Here is a 13,485-nt window from a genome sequence, read left to right as displayed (position 1 = left end):
TGCCCATCCGACATGGGATGAGCCACGGCGGCCCAGTCCACCCGGATATGGTGATCCTCGCAAAAATCCAAGAATTTTTTGCCGGTGAACTGGGTGCCGTTGTCGGTGATGATGGAGTTTGGGACCCCGAAGCGATGGATGATGTTGGTGAAGAATGCCACCGCCTGCTCGGACCTGATGCTGTTCAGAGGTCGGACCTCGATCCACTTGGAGAATTTGTCGATGGCGACCAGCAGGTGCGTGTAGCCCCCGGGCGCCTTCTGCAAGGGACCGACGAGGTCCAGACCCCATACAGCGAAGGGCCAGGTGATGGGTATTGTCTGCAGAGCCTGAGCGGGCGGGTGCGTCCGCTTCGCATAGAATTGGCACCCTTCGCAGGTGCGGACAATTCTAGTGGCGTCAGCCACCGCCGTTGGCCAGTAGAAGCCTTGCCGGAAAGCATTTCCGACAAGGGCTCGGGGCGCTGCGTGGTGGCCGCAATCTTCTCCGGGTTGGCTTCGATGCCTCGCTCGGAGACGATGAACCCTAGGAGCATGCCTCGGGGCACCCCGAAGACACACTTCTCAGGATTAAGCTTGACTCCTTTCGCCTTGAGACACCGGAATGTCACTTCGAGGTCGGAGAGGAGGTCGGAAGCCTTCCGTGTCTTGACTACGATGTCATCGACGTAGGCCTCGACTGTGCGACCGATGTGTTCGCCGAACACATGGTTCATGCACCGCTGGTACGTCGCGCCCGCATTCCTCAAACCGAACGGCATGGTGACATAGCAGTACATGCCGAACGGCGTGATGAAAGAAGTCGCGAGCTGGTCGGACTCTTTCATCCGGATCTGGTGATACCCTGAGTAGGCATCGAGGAAGGACAGGGTTTCGCACCCAGCGGTGGAATCCACGATTTGGTCGATGCGAGGGAGAGGGTAGGGAACCTTCGGACATGCTTTGTTGAGACCAGTGTAGTCTACACACATCCGCCATTTCCACCCTTTCTTCCTCACAAGCACAGGGTTGGCAAGCCATTCGGGATGGAATACCTCTTTGATGAACCCCGCTGCCATTAGCTTGTGGATCTCTTCGCCAATCACTCTGCGCTTCTCCTCGTCGAATCGGCGCAGAGGCTGCCTGACGGGTCGGGCCTCGGCCCGAATATCCAGCGAGTGCTCGGCGACATCCCTCGGTATGCCGGGCATGTCCGAGGGACTCCACGCAAAGACGTCGGCGTTTGCGCGGAGAAAGTCGACGAGCACTGCTTCCTATTTGGGGTCGAGCCCGGAACCGATCCGGATCTGCTTGGTGGTGTCGCCACTGGGGTCGAGGGGGACGGCCTTGACCGTCTCCGCTGGCTCGAAGTTGCCGGCATGGCGCTTCACGTCTGGCACCTCCTTGGAGAGGTTCTCCAGGTCGGCGATGAGGGCCTCGGACTCGGCGAGGGCCTCGGCGTACTCCACGCACTCCACGTCGCATTCGAACGCGTGTTTGTACGTGGGGCCGACGGTGATGACCCCGTTGGGGCCCGGCATCTTGAGCTTCAGGTAGGTGTAGTTGGGGACGGCCATGAACTTCGCGTAGCATGGCCTCCCTAGCACGGCGTGGTAGGTTCCTCGGAACCCGACCACTTCGAACGTCAGGGTCTCCCTTCGGAAGTTGGAGGGTGTCCCGAAGCAAACGGGGAGGTTGAGTCGCCCGAGGGGCTGGACGCGCTTCCCAGGGATGATCCCGTGGAAGGGCGCAGCGCCTGCTCGGACGGAGGACAGATCGACGCGCAGGAGCTTGAGGGTCTCGGCGTAAATGATGTTGAGGCAGCTGCCCCCATCCATCAGGACCTTGGTGAGCCTGACATCGCCGACAACGGGGTCGACGACGAGCGGGTATTTCCCCGGGCTCGGCACATGGTCGGCGTGGTCGGCCTGGTCGAAAGTGATGGGCTTGTCGGACCAGTCTAGGTAGACTGGCGCCGCCACCTTCACCGAGCAGACCTCCCGGCGCTCTTGCTTGCGGTGCCGAGCCGAGGTATTCGCCGCATGCCCTCCATAGATCATGAAGCAGTCGCGGACCTCGGGGAACTCTCCTGCTGGGTGATCTTCGTTCTTGTCGTCGTCGCGGGCCCTGCCACCCTCGGCGGGTGGCCCGGCCCTGTGGAAGTGTCGCCGAAGCATAACGCACTCCTCGAGGGTGTGCTTGACGGGCCCCTGATGGTAGGGGCACGGCTCCTTGAGCATCTTGTCGAAGAGGTTTACACCTCCGGGGGGCTTCCGAGGGTTCTTATACTCAGCGGCGGCGACAAGGTCCGCGTCAGCGGCGTCGCGTTTCGATTGCGACTTCTTCTTGCCTTTCTTCTTGGCGCCGCGCGGAGCAGACGCCTCGGGAGCTTCTTCCGATGGGCGGCCCTGGGGCTGCTTGTCCTTTCGGAAGATAGCCTCGACCGCCTCCTGGCCAGAGGCGAACTTGGTGGCGATGTCCATCAGCTCGCTCGCCCTGGTGGGGGTTTTGCGACCCAGCTTGCTCACCAGGTCGCGGCAAGTGGTGCCGGCGAGGAACGCGCCGATGACATCCGAGTCGGTGATGTTGGGCAGCTCGGTGCGCTGCTTCGAGAATCGCCGGATGTAGTCCCGGAGCGACTCCCCTGGCTGTTGCCGGCAGCTTCGAAGGTCCCAGGAATTCCCGGGGCGCACGTATGTGCCCTGGAAATTGCCAGCGAAGGCTTGGACCAAGTCGTCCCAATTGGAGATCTGCCCCGGAGGCAGGTGCTCCAACCAGGCGCGAGCAGTGTCGGAGAGGAACAGGGGGAGGTTACGGATGATGAGGTTGTCGTCGTCCGTTCCACCCAGTTGGCAGGCAAGGCGGTAGTCCGTGAGCCACAGTTCCGGTCTCGTTTCCCCCGAGTACTTCGTGATAGTAGTCGGGGGTCGGAACCGGGTCGGGAATGGCGCCCGTCGGATGGCCCGACTGAAGGCCTGCGGACCGGGTGGTTCCGGCGAGGGACTCCGATCCTCCCCGCTGTCGTAGCGCCCCCCACGCCTGGGGTGGTAGCCTCGGCGCACCCTTTCGTCGAGGTGAGCCCGACGGTCGCGTCGATGGTGCTCGTTGCCGAGGTGGCCCGGGGCCGCAGGCGCGGTGTTGCGCGTGCGCCCGGTGTAGACCGAGGCTTCCCGCATGAATCGGGAAGTCGCGGCATGAGGTTCCGAGGGATATCCTTGCCTTCCGGATGCAGTGCTCTCGGCCCGCCGGGCCGCAGCGCCTTCCAGGAGATTCTTGAGTTCTCCCTGGATTCGCCGACCCTCGGTGGTTGACGGCTCCGGCATCGCGCGGATGAGCATTGCTGCGGTTGCCAGGTTCTGACCAACCCCGCTGGATGCGGGCGGCGGCCTGATCCTGACGTCGTTGGCGACGCGGTGCTGGAGACCTTGGGGCAGATGACGTATTTCTCCGGGCGGGGGTTGGCCCACCCATGCATGTCCGACGTCCCGACGGAGCGGCTCAAGCGCTCCTGTTCCCTCGTTGAGCCTGGCCTGCGCCTCGCGGACTTGCTCGAGTTGTGGGTCGTAACCCCCCGCCGGAGCGGGGACCACAGCTAGCTCCCGTGGGTTGTCGGCGCGAGGCACCGGCCTAGGGAGATCACCGTCCTCCGGCATGCCAAGATGGTTGCCTTCAGAGGGATCCCCTAGCTCGATGTGAAAACATTCGCGGCTTGGGCCGCAGCTCTCGTCGCCAAGGCTGCGGCTTCCATCGGAACAGTCGGATAGGCAGTAGTCACATGCGGTCATGAAGTCCCGCACGGCACTGGGGTTGCCAAGTCCGGAGAAATCCCAACCTATGCTGGGATCGTCATCTTCCCCGGGCCCAGAGGGCCCGTAGGTCGAGACGTCCGTCAGTCGGTCCCAAGGCGACCGCATACGGAACCTCAGTGGGGTTGCACTCGCCTCAATGAGAGCGCCCGCCAAAACGAGGTCGTTTGGCGGGTTGAGGCCGAGTCGAAATGACGCAAGATGGGAGTTAGTCGGTACCTTTTGGTCGACGAGGAGCGACGTAGTCACATCGGGGACTGGTTGCACCGTCATCTCTGGTTCGAGGGCGACGTCCTGCAGGCTTTCCGCGAGCGCGCCGGCGTCGTCTTCTTGCTCGGGGTCAGCGTGCCGCGGGGGGACGGCGCTTGCCTCCGTCTTGAACGCGAGGTCGACGTCCGGTGTGCCTTCCGTCGGGGCGTCGGGGGCGTCGATTCGCTCGACGGCCGACGAAGCGTGGCCTCCCGCCTGGCCTTGACGGCCCCGCCTCCTCCTCCGTTGGCGGGGGAGAGAACGGAGCGAGCCCGAATGTTTCTCTTCCACCACGCGGGGAAGACGTCGTCGATTCCGCCGCCGGCGGGCGGGTTGTCGGCCGCCATTGTCGTAGTCGCGCGGCGGTGGAAGAAGTATCATGTCGTAGCTGCCGTCGAAGGACATGAACCCAAGAGTCCCGAAACGAAGCACCGTCCCGGGCCGGAGAGGTTGCTGGAGACTGCCCATCTGGAGCTTGACGGGGAGCTGTTCGTCAGCACGCAGCAGGCCCCTACCTGGCGCGCCAACTGTCGGCGTTTCGAGACAGGGGGGTCCCTAAGCCGACGAGTGAGTGTGCTGCGTGCCCCAGCCCAGATGGGTCGAGCGCGTGCGCGAGCGCGAAGGGGGGAGAGGCGAGGTGGCCGGAGTCGAGCGTGAGAGAGGTGGAAGTCCCGCGGCCTTCGTGTTCGTCCCGCGCCCAGGTCAGGTGCGCTTGCAGTAGGGGGGTTACAAGCGTCCACGCGGGTGAGGGAAGCGAGCGGCCCCAAGAGAGCGCCTGTCCCGTCCTCGGTCCCGCGCGGCCAACCTCTTTTGAGAAGGCCCTGGTCCTCCCTTTTATAGTCGTAAGGAGAGGATCCAGGTGTACAATGGGGGGTGTAGCAGAGTGCTACGTGTCTAGCGGAGGGAGAGCTAGCGCCCTAGGTACATGCCAATGTGGCAGCCGGAGAGATCTGGGCACCCTGCTGGCATGATGTCGTGGCTGTCGGAGGTGCGGCGGAGCCTGGCGGAGGGACAGCTGTTGGAGCGGTCGAGTCCCTGCTGACGTCGTCCTGCTTCCGTAAGAGAGCTGGGGGCCGCCGTCGTCATAGAGCTTGTGGAGCGCCATCATTGCCCCTTCGGCGGAGCTGGCCGGATGAGACGCCGGTCTTGTTCTCCGTGACCCGAGTCGATTCGGGGTAGGATGATGATGGCGCTTCCTGTTGACGTGGCGGTCTGTGCCCTAGGCAGGGCGACGTGGGGGTTCCTCCGAAGCCGAGGTTGAGTCTGCCTTCCGTTGCCGTGGCCGAGCCCGAGCCAAGGGGTCGGGCGAGGCGGAAGTCGTTCGGCCGAGGCCAGGGCGGAGTCCGAGCCCTGGGGTCGGGCGGAGCGGAGTTCGCCGTCTTCCGGGTCTTAGCCCGAGTCCGAGCCCAGGGGTCGGGCGGAGCGGAGTTCGCCGTCTTCCGGGTCTTAGCCCGAGTCCGAGCCCTGGGGTCGGGCGGAGCGGAGTTCGCCGTCTTCCGGGTCTTAGCCCGAGTCCGAGCCCTGGGGTCGGGCGGAGCGGAGTTCGCCGTCTTCCGGGTCTTAGCCCGAGTCCGAGCCCTGGGGTCGGGCGGAGCGGAGTTCGCCGTCTTCCGGGTCTTAGCCCGAGTCCGAGCCCTGGGGTCGGGCGGAGCGGAGTTCGCCGTGGCGCCTTTGGCAGGGCCTGGCTGCCTGTCAGACTCACTCTGTCGAGTGGCACTGCAGTCGGAGTGGCGCAGGCGGTGCTGTCCTTCTGTCAGACTGGCCAGTGGAGCGGTGGAGTGACGGCGGTCACTTCGGCTCTGCCGGGGGCGCGTGTCAGGATAAAGGTGTCAGGCCACCTTTGCGTTAAATGCCCCTGCAATTTGGTCAGTCGGTGTGGCGATTTAGTCAAGGTTGCTTCTGAGCGAAGCCAAGGCCTCGGGCGAGCCGGTGATGTGTCCGCCATAAAAAGGGGGCCTCGGGCGAGACGGAAGTCTCTCGAGGTCGGCTGCCCTTGGCCGAGGCTAGGCTCGGGTGAAGCGCGATCGAGTCACTCGTGTGGACTGATCCCTGACTTAATCGTACCCATCAGGCCTTTGCAGCTTTATGCTGATGGGGGTTACCAGCTGAGAATTAGGCGTCTTGAGGGTACCCCTAATTATGGTCCCCGACATCTGTCATTAACTGTTTCTATTCTAGCAAAGGGAAGGTGTTTTTACGGACCTTCGGCTTAGGGCCTTCGTCCATATTGCAATCTGAATTTGTTATTCTAACAAATTAACCTTGCGAGGGGCTAATGTTGGGGGCCTTCGTCTTCCGAAGGTCCTCAAAAACATGATTTAACAATGTTTCCGGAGTTGTAATACATGAACAGGTACCTTCGGATTCGAATCAGAACCACATTAGGAAAAGCGCAAAGGATACGAAGGTTGATGCAGAGCCGAAGCTACGCGCAAGGGAGCTTCGGCATGACAGCAGAAAAGGAAACCGACTTAAAAGGGAAAAGACTATTTGGACCTTAATGGATCACTATAGAGTCATTAGTAAATGTAAAGGGCCTGGGTGTAATTTTACATGGGTTGCGTCCCGTGCCTATAAATAGATGAACAGTGCTCCCGTACTGTTTACGCTGACTTGGCATTTGCTTTTGCATCACGCCCGTATCTTTGTTGTCTATCAATTCAAAGGTACCAAATGTAATTTAACATTGTTTTTATTTTCTCATGATAATATAATGGAGATGAATTGATAATGCTATATGATTGTTTATGTTGTCTTTCGTATTTTACGCGCTTCCTTTTATTACCATCATACCTTCGATGTACGAAGGTATGTACTTTATGACCGTCGTCTAAAGATCATTATATCCTAAGGGAAATAATGTTTCGAAGGACGAATGACGTTAATATTTAACATTCTATGTTGCCTTGTTCTTGATTCATAGCATTTGAGAACAAGTCTCCAACAAATATCATTGGTGGATAATTTTTCTCTAACTACACTAAAAAGTATGCACAACGGTAAAACCCTAAATTTCCGATGGCTAAAACCGTCGGAAATAAGCTATGTCCGACGGTCGAAAATGGCCATCGGCATTTAACCTCGATAACGGCATTAACGGTCGTAGTGGGGCCCACTTCCCTTATGTCCGACGACTTAGTGGGGCCGTCAGACATAAGGCTATAAAAAGTCCGATGGCGCCCACTAAGCCGTCAGACATAAGAGAAGTCTTATGTCCGATGACCCCCACTAAGCCGTCGAACATAAGGGAAGTCTTATGTCTGACGCCCCACTAAGTTGTCGAACATAATGATTTTTAGCAGTGGCAAAAAATCCTATTTTTTTGTAAATTTCTAACATGTATAGAAAAAACATAGATTTCATAAATATACACAGATTTCATATACAACCACATATTCACATTCACAAAAATCAATTCACATAAGTATTCACATTCTCAAACATCACCTCACATTCATAAACACATAGTTCCAAATAGTTGCAACAAGTCTTTTACATCAACATATAGTTCCAAATTAAACACTGACATAGTTTGACACACAGTCTTTGACATAAACACTGACATAGTTCCAAATCAAACACATTTGATGAACTATCACACATATCCGTCACCTAGTTGGTTTGAGTTATAGCCACTAGACTCTGGTTGTTGAAAAGGTTGTTCACCCAAGAAGTCAATGCGTCGTCTTGACCAGACATATCTCCAAGTGCGGCAACTGAAGCGGAAGGTATCTCAAAGCCCTATAACACACGCACATGAAATATTAACCACTAAGTTTTTCATTTTAACACATAAGGCATTTATGAACATGTCACACACGCATGTGTACATACCACAGAGAATTGTGGTGGAGGTGGAGGCGACAACATTGGCGGCGGCAGTGCAAAGTCTAGAGGTGGCATCCCATATGTTGGCATCGGGACACCCACTTGTTGTGCTAGTTGCTACAAATTAGATACAAGCAATTGTTGAGAAAATAAAGTACACATCATGTGTTTTTAGTTGTTACGAACCAAATGTTACTTCAACTTACCGAGAGTAGAGCTTGATTCTGGGCCTAGAGGTTTGAATAGTACTCATCCTTCTTCTTCTGGTACTCAGCTTGACTCCATTTGTTGCCTCAAAACTGATTGATGATAATCTGCCTGTTGACGCAACACTACAATCTCTATCTCTTGGGTGGATGATCGAGAACTAGACGACTGCGAAGACGAGGATGTGGACTGTCGTCCACGGCGTCTCAGCTCCCTAGAATCAATCGTAGAATCAAAATACCCAACCTGCAAGAGTGAGCCATGCACTTAGTATAGTAAACCATGGACTTAGTAGAGTAAACCATGGACTCAATTCAATCGTAAGCATATGAGAATAATTTTGAAATCCAAATCAAATACTCTCACCGCCCATGGGCTTATCCTCATGCGCTAGCATATGCTGCCTGAGGGTCGATTGGCTGGCTCCTCCAGTCGTAGTCCTGCCCATGTCTCTGAACCATCTCCTGCACATACGAAGCCTGGAGGAAAACATACCAAATATAAGTGCATCACCTAGTTTATGCACAAACACATAATAGAGTACTAAAAACTTACTAGACCGTCGGTGGCTGTCTGAGTGCATAAAACATCAGGATTCTGAGGATCAGAATCCCTATGCCCTTGCACATATACACCTCCACATCCGTGAGTGTACGACCGGATTTGACTTCCTGTACATACAAGTTAGAATGACACATTTCTATGTAATTCGAAGTTACAACATACTGTAACATACCATTCGCTTAGCCAAGCGCACATGTACGTCCATCGCCGTCGTAGTTGTGGAACGACTCAGTACCATGGTTTCCCCTGTTCCTATCGAAAATGGCACAAAACTCAGGGGAAGCCCACCACCTGCGAGAGATCGGGGTGGTGAGGCAATGCGGCGCGGCACTGGAGAGACGGCGCGGCACTGGAGAGACGTCGCGGCCGCCGGCGAGGAGACGTGGGAACGGCCGCCGGCGAGGTGAGGAAATGCGGGCAGGGCCGCCGGCGATGAGCAGCAAGCGGCGGGCGAGAGAGGTGAGAGAAGAGAAACGCGTGTGGAAATAGAAACGGCCTGTCGGGCGCCGTTCTTTAAATTTGTTATTTCCGACAGTCTACCTATCAGCCGTCGGATATTAGCGTTACGTCTGACGGTTGGCAGAAAAGCCGTCGGACATAACCTTATCTCCGACGACCCACCTGCCAGCCGTCGGAGATTAGCGTTATGTCCGACGCCTACGCATGGCCGTCGGACATAAACCTTATGTCCGATGGCTGGTTATGAGGCCATCGGAAATAGCCTAGCGGTCGGACATTCTTAGTTTTCGTGTTGTGATGGAATAGCCTTTCATGGAGCACACCTCTTGAAGAGCTCTACAAATTGGTGAATATGGTCTCTCCAGAACTACCATTTTGGTACGGTGAATTTGAATTTCGTGGAGCTAAACCATTCAGGTAAAGTTGTATAGACTGGAACTATTTTAATGAATTCGAAGCTGACAGAGCTCTGCCAAAATAGGCAAACATGATTTATTGGATGGTTTAGTCGTTGGGTCTCGCTCAAAAAAATCTGCTTAATATTAGATAGATATATATATAGCTATCAAATCTATTATCGTAGATCTATCAGCACCTTGTTTCAACAAGAGTAGGACTTATTATTAGTGTCGTCCAGTCATTGGACCGTATTATAAAAAAATATGATATCTAATTGCTCCTCTTCTAAACACGATATAGGTGTCTGAGCGATGCACCCACGGTGGTCTAAGCCGTCAAAATGTGGGCCTACTGACACCAACCAATCTGCAAGCGAGTGTGTATGATGAGAAGGCATCTCCAAATATCTATACTTTCTTTTTCCTAGAGAACCATATTCCCCATATCCCAAAGTCGGCAGCAATAATAACACCTCCGAGATAGTAGTATAGTAGAGCCGCCGCAGACGATGAACGAGGCCCTCTAACCCTAGCGCCGTTTGCGGTGTGGTGGGAGGCAGAAAAAGATGGGCGCCGGCTGGAGGACCATGTCTCCACCTTCTATATAACGCGGCACAACCCTCGGCTGTAGCCACACTGCAAACCAAGGTTGCAACTTGCAAGCAGATCTCAACTGGTGCGCGCGCACACACACGCACAGATCTGAGCCACGCGCACAGGCAGTACTGCCCCCTTTCTTCTCCAAGTCCGGCCGGCTGATCGGTCGTTATGTATATGAACGTGGTGGTGGGGTTCTTTTTATGGTGAGTGGTTTCGAGCTAGGTGGTGGCGGCCGGCTGGGTTTTCGTTCCGTGGCTAACTGACAGAAGAGAGTGAGCACACAGCGGGCAGACTGCATCGATCGATCTGCATCCGAGACGGCGCACGTACGAATGATGATGCAGCTGCTGCTGCGTGCTCACTTCTCTCTCTGTCAGTCCTCTAGCTGCTACGGCCTCTCTCCCGGCCTGCCACCACTATAACTTCACCTTGCCATGGTGGCCGGCCACTACTCTACTCTACTCTCTCTCTCTTTTTGCTGCATGCGTTGTTGCAACTCGAAGTTGCAGGCCGGTGAATGAATGAACGAACGGGTGGGTCAGCTGACTTTTACTGCGACGGGACAGCAGGGGTTCGCAGGGGAGGGATAGAGGAATGCAAAGATAAGGCCGGCCACCGATCGATTTGGGCGGGGTCTCGTCCTTATCTTGTACGACTGCGGCTGGACGGCCAGCCTCTCGCCGCCCGAGGAGCGGTGGTGCAGTCGGACCCGTTCTTTGGAGCAAGGTACGTGTCGGCTCTAGCTGTGCTGCTCTCCCCGCTGCGCCTGCGCGCATGCCATGCCCTTCTCCCCCTGTGCCTTTAATTTTGCCGCTTGTGCGCTTTCCTTTCCTCTCACGTCGCAGGCCGTGCGTGGTCTCGATCGGCTTCCCAAGGTCGAGGGAGAGGGGGGGACATGCCTCGGGCGAAGGAAGGAGGTGCCCGCGCGCGTGATCTCACCGATCTCGCTGCTGGCGCGGCTTTCCAAAGCACGCCTGCGTAGGAGTAGTAGCCGAACCTAGCTCGGTGTCCGGCTGCCGGTACGGTACCGTCTCCTCTCCCTCCCTAGCTCCCTCTCTCCATCTGCTACCTGTAGCTAACGTACTTGTTCTCACGTGTCTCTCCGCAGCTTCGAGATCTGTTGATAACTCGAAGAAAAATACCCAAGATCTGGACTTTTACCCCGAGTCCCCGACCCTTCCCTGTCTTGCTGGCTGTTTCTTTTCATCACCCTCAGTGGTGCCATCATCTCATGTGCTGGAGGTAGGTTTTTGGGCGGGAGCCATGGTGGTGCCGCCTTCTGCAGGAGGTAGATCTGCCTGTCCGGAAGAGGAAAGGAGAATCAGTGCGCCTGACTTCCAGATCTGGAAGCTGCTGTTCGTACTTGCGGATCTCAACATGTACGGTGACTGCACTGCACATACGTTTGCTTGCTCTTCTAACAGTCGTTTCCTTGCAGGCAAGGGCAAATTTCCACATACTGCTGCTAAATTCTTACTTTTCTACATATATATAGTTTGATACAGTAAACCAAATCAGCGTTAATATGGCTTTTGTTGATCCTGATCTTTGAAATTGACATTTGTTGTGCACAGATAAATTCAATTTTTTTAATGTTTGAAGATGTAGTGGATCTTTTCAGATCTTATATATGCATGTATATATTCCTGTACTTCTGTTTTCTCTTGAACGAGGCGTAGATGGCCAGCAACAATCTGGCATACATGAATAACCAATATTTTCATTTTATGGCACTAGCATAACATGGTTTTCTTTGTGTAGTTCTCCAGAGATTCCTAATTAATTATATGCACATCTGGACCTAGCTTGGCAACTGTATACTCCTAATTAATTAATTAATCGATTAAGCATCAAATTGTTCTTTCGTTTGCCTGCAGGGATTTTCTAAATTCTTATCATCCACGCGTTTTTTACTGCACAAAAAACATTATCCAATCGAATGTGTCATCAAATATCCTCTTATAAAGTCATAATTAGCTTCTTCAAAAGTGCTACTTAAGTTTTGTCATTCTTAATTAATGCTTTTGAACAAAATATGAAATGGACGCTCATTACAATTTCATGTGGTCCTGCCAGTTCCAGGCCTAGAAGTACATATCTTTTGCAAAGATTGAGATGTTTTTTTTCCAAAACAAGAAATAGTTGCAATTTTATGTGGACCTTCACATAATTGCTTTGTTAAACTGAATAGGCTAGGGTATACTCCTATATATGCAAGTCACCCTTATTTCATCTGTATTTTTGTTCTATATAGGCATATATTTCGTCTAACACCTTGTCTCAAATCAACTGCGCTCTACACAGCCATGCATATATAACTATTACATTTTAGTTTGGAATCTGAAAAAAACCTATTTTTTCACTATCATTATTTGCTCTCATGATTAATATGATCATGTTATTCATTTATACCGTATATAATTATGATAGCTAAGTCTTTGCATGATTTGTATAATTGTTTCCAGTGCTCCTATTTGTATATATATGGTCTATAAGGAGAGGGGGTTACATTAATTTGTACTATAAGGTGTTTTACAAAATGGATTTTCTCCTAATAATGTTTGGATTTCTGTCCATCTGAATTCGAGATAAGGCATACCAAACATTTACACTGTGGATCACAGTTTGTGTGTCTCCTCCTAAGCTTATCCACATGGCCGGAACTGAACAGGCATAGCCTTCCTGAGCATGGTTCCTGGGCACGTGTTGCCAATATTTGGACATCTGGAGATAAAACTCTGATTGCATGAGGTCGTGAATCAGGAGCGCCGATCGCCAACGCCTTTCTCTGGTCCCAAGATTATGAAACTTGCATGCTCTCCAGAGAATAGTGATGACACAACAGGGCTGCATCAGACTGTGTGCACATATAGACTTGTTGCATCTGTGCTTGAAAAATTGAACAGTAGCCTAGCTAGCTTGTATATATTTTGGTAGCAGGTTGTTAGTTATCCATTCGGCGAAATCTCTAGTTGCCCCTTGAATTCGTTAATCTTATGTAGCAGGCATCTTTAAACTTTTTAGCAGGTCTGCAGAATATTTTGTCAATATTTATTCAATTTTGTACATTTGAAATTATCAATACAATGTTATATTTCAGATATCATGCCCAATATTATCAGTCTACAAAGGTGGATCCGGCAAGGAGTGGTGTGGACTCATTCCTTCTTAAAAAGTCCTGTTTAGGACTACTCTGGCTACAAACAATTTGATGGGCGGATAGAGCAGGTTATTAGGTACTTTAGAAAATGATAGAGCCGAAGTTCACACTTAGAAGATAGTAGATAAGTCATTTTGTTTATTATCTAAATTTAAAATATTTTTTAAAACTATTTAAATTTATATTATAAATTATAGCTCCGGGAGTTGAAACCTGGAATAGTCTAAACACTCCCT

The 13,485-nt window shown here is 53.1% G+C and overlaps 1 long non-coding RNA gene and 1 other non-coding gene across 2 annotated transcripts; both read left to right on the top strand.

Moving 5' to 3' along the window:
* Positions 1–10,136: 10,136 nt before the first annotated feature.
* On the top strand, positions 10,137–13,186 carry LOC115029012 (MIR156aHG). The gene is made up of 3 exons (NR_163696.1): positions 10,137–10,815; positions 10,935–11,108; positions 11,198–13,186. It is a non-coding gene; the product is annotated as an MIR156aHG (long non-coding RNA).
* MIR156a (microRNA MIR156a) lies at positions 10,333–10,484 on the top strand. The gene has a single exon (NR_121022.1). It is a non-coding gene; the product is annotated as a microRNA MIR156a (primary transcript).
* Positions 13,187–13,485: the final 299 nt, after the last annotated feature.

Source organism: Zea mays, chromosome 4 (assembly GCF_902167145.1).
Source record: "Zea mays cultivar B73 chromosome 4, Zm-B73-REFERENCE-NAM-5.0, whole genome shotgun sequence".
NCBI classification, from domain to species: Eukaryota; Viridiplantae; Streptophyta; class Magnoliopsida; order Poales; family Poaceae; genus Zea; species Zea mays.
The sequence above is the reverse complement of the archived record's forward strand: the minus strand, read 5'-3'. Positions and strand labels throughout refer to the sequence as shown.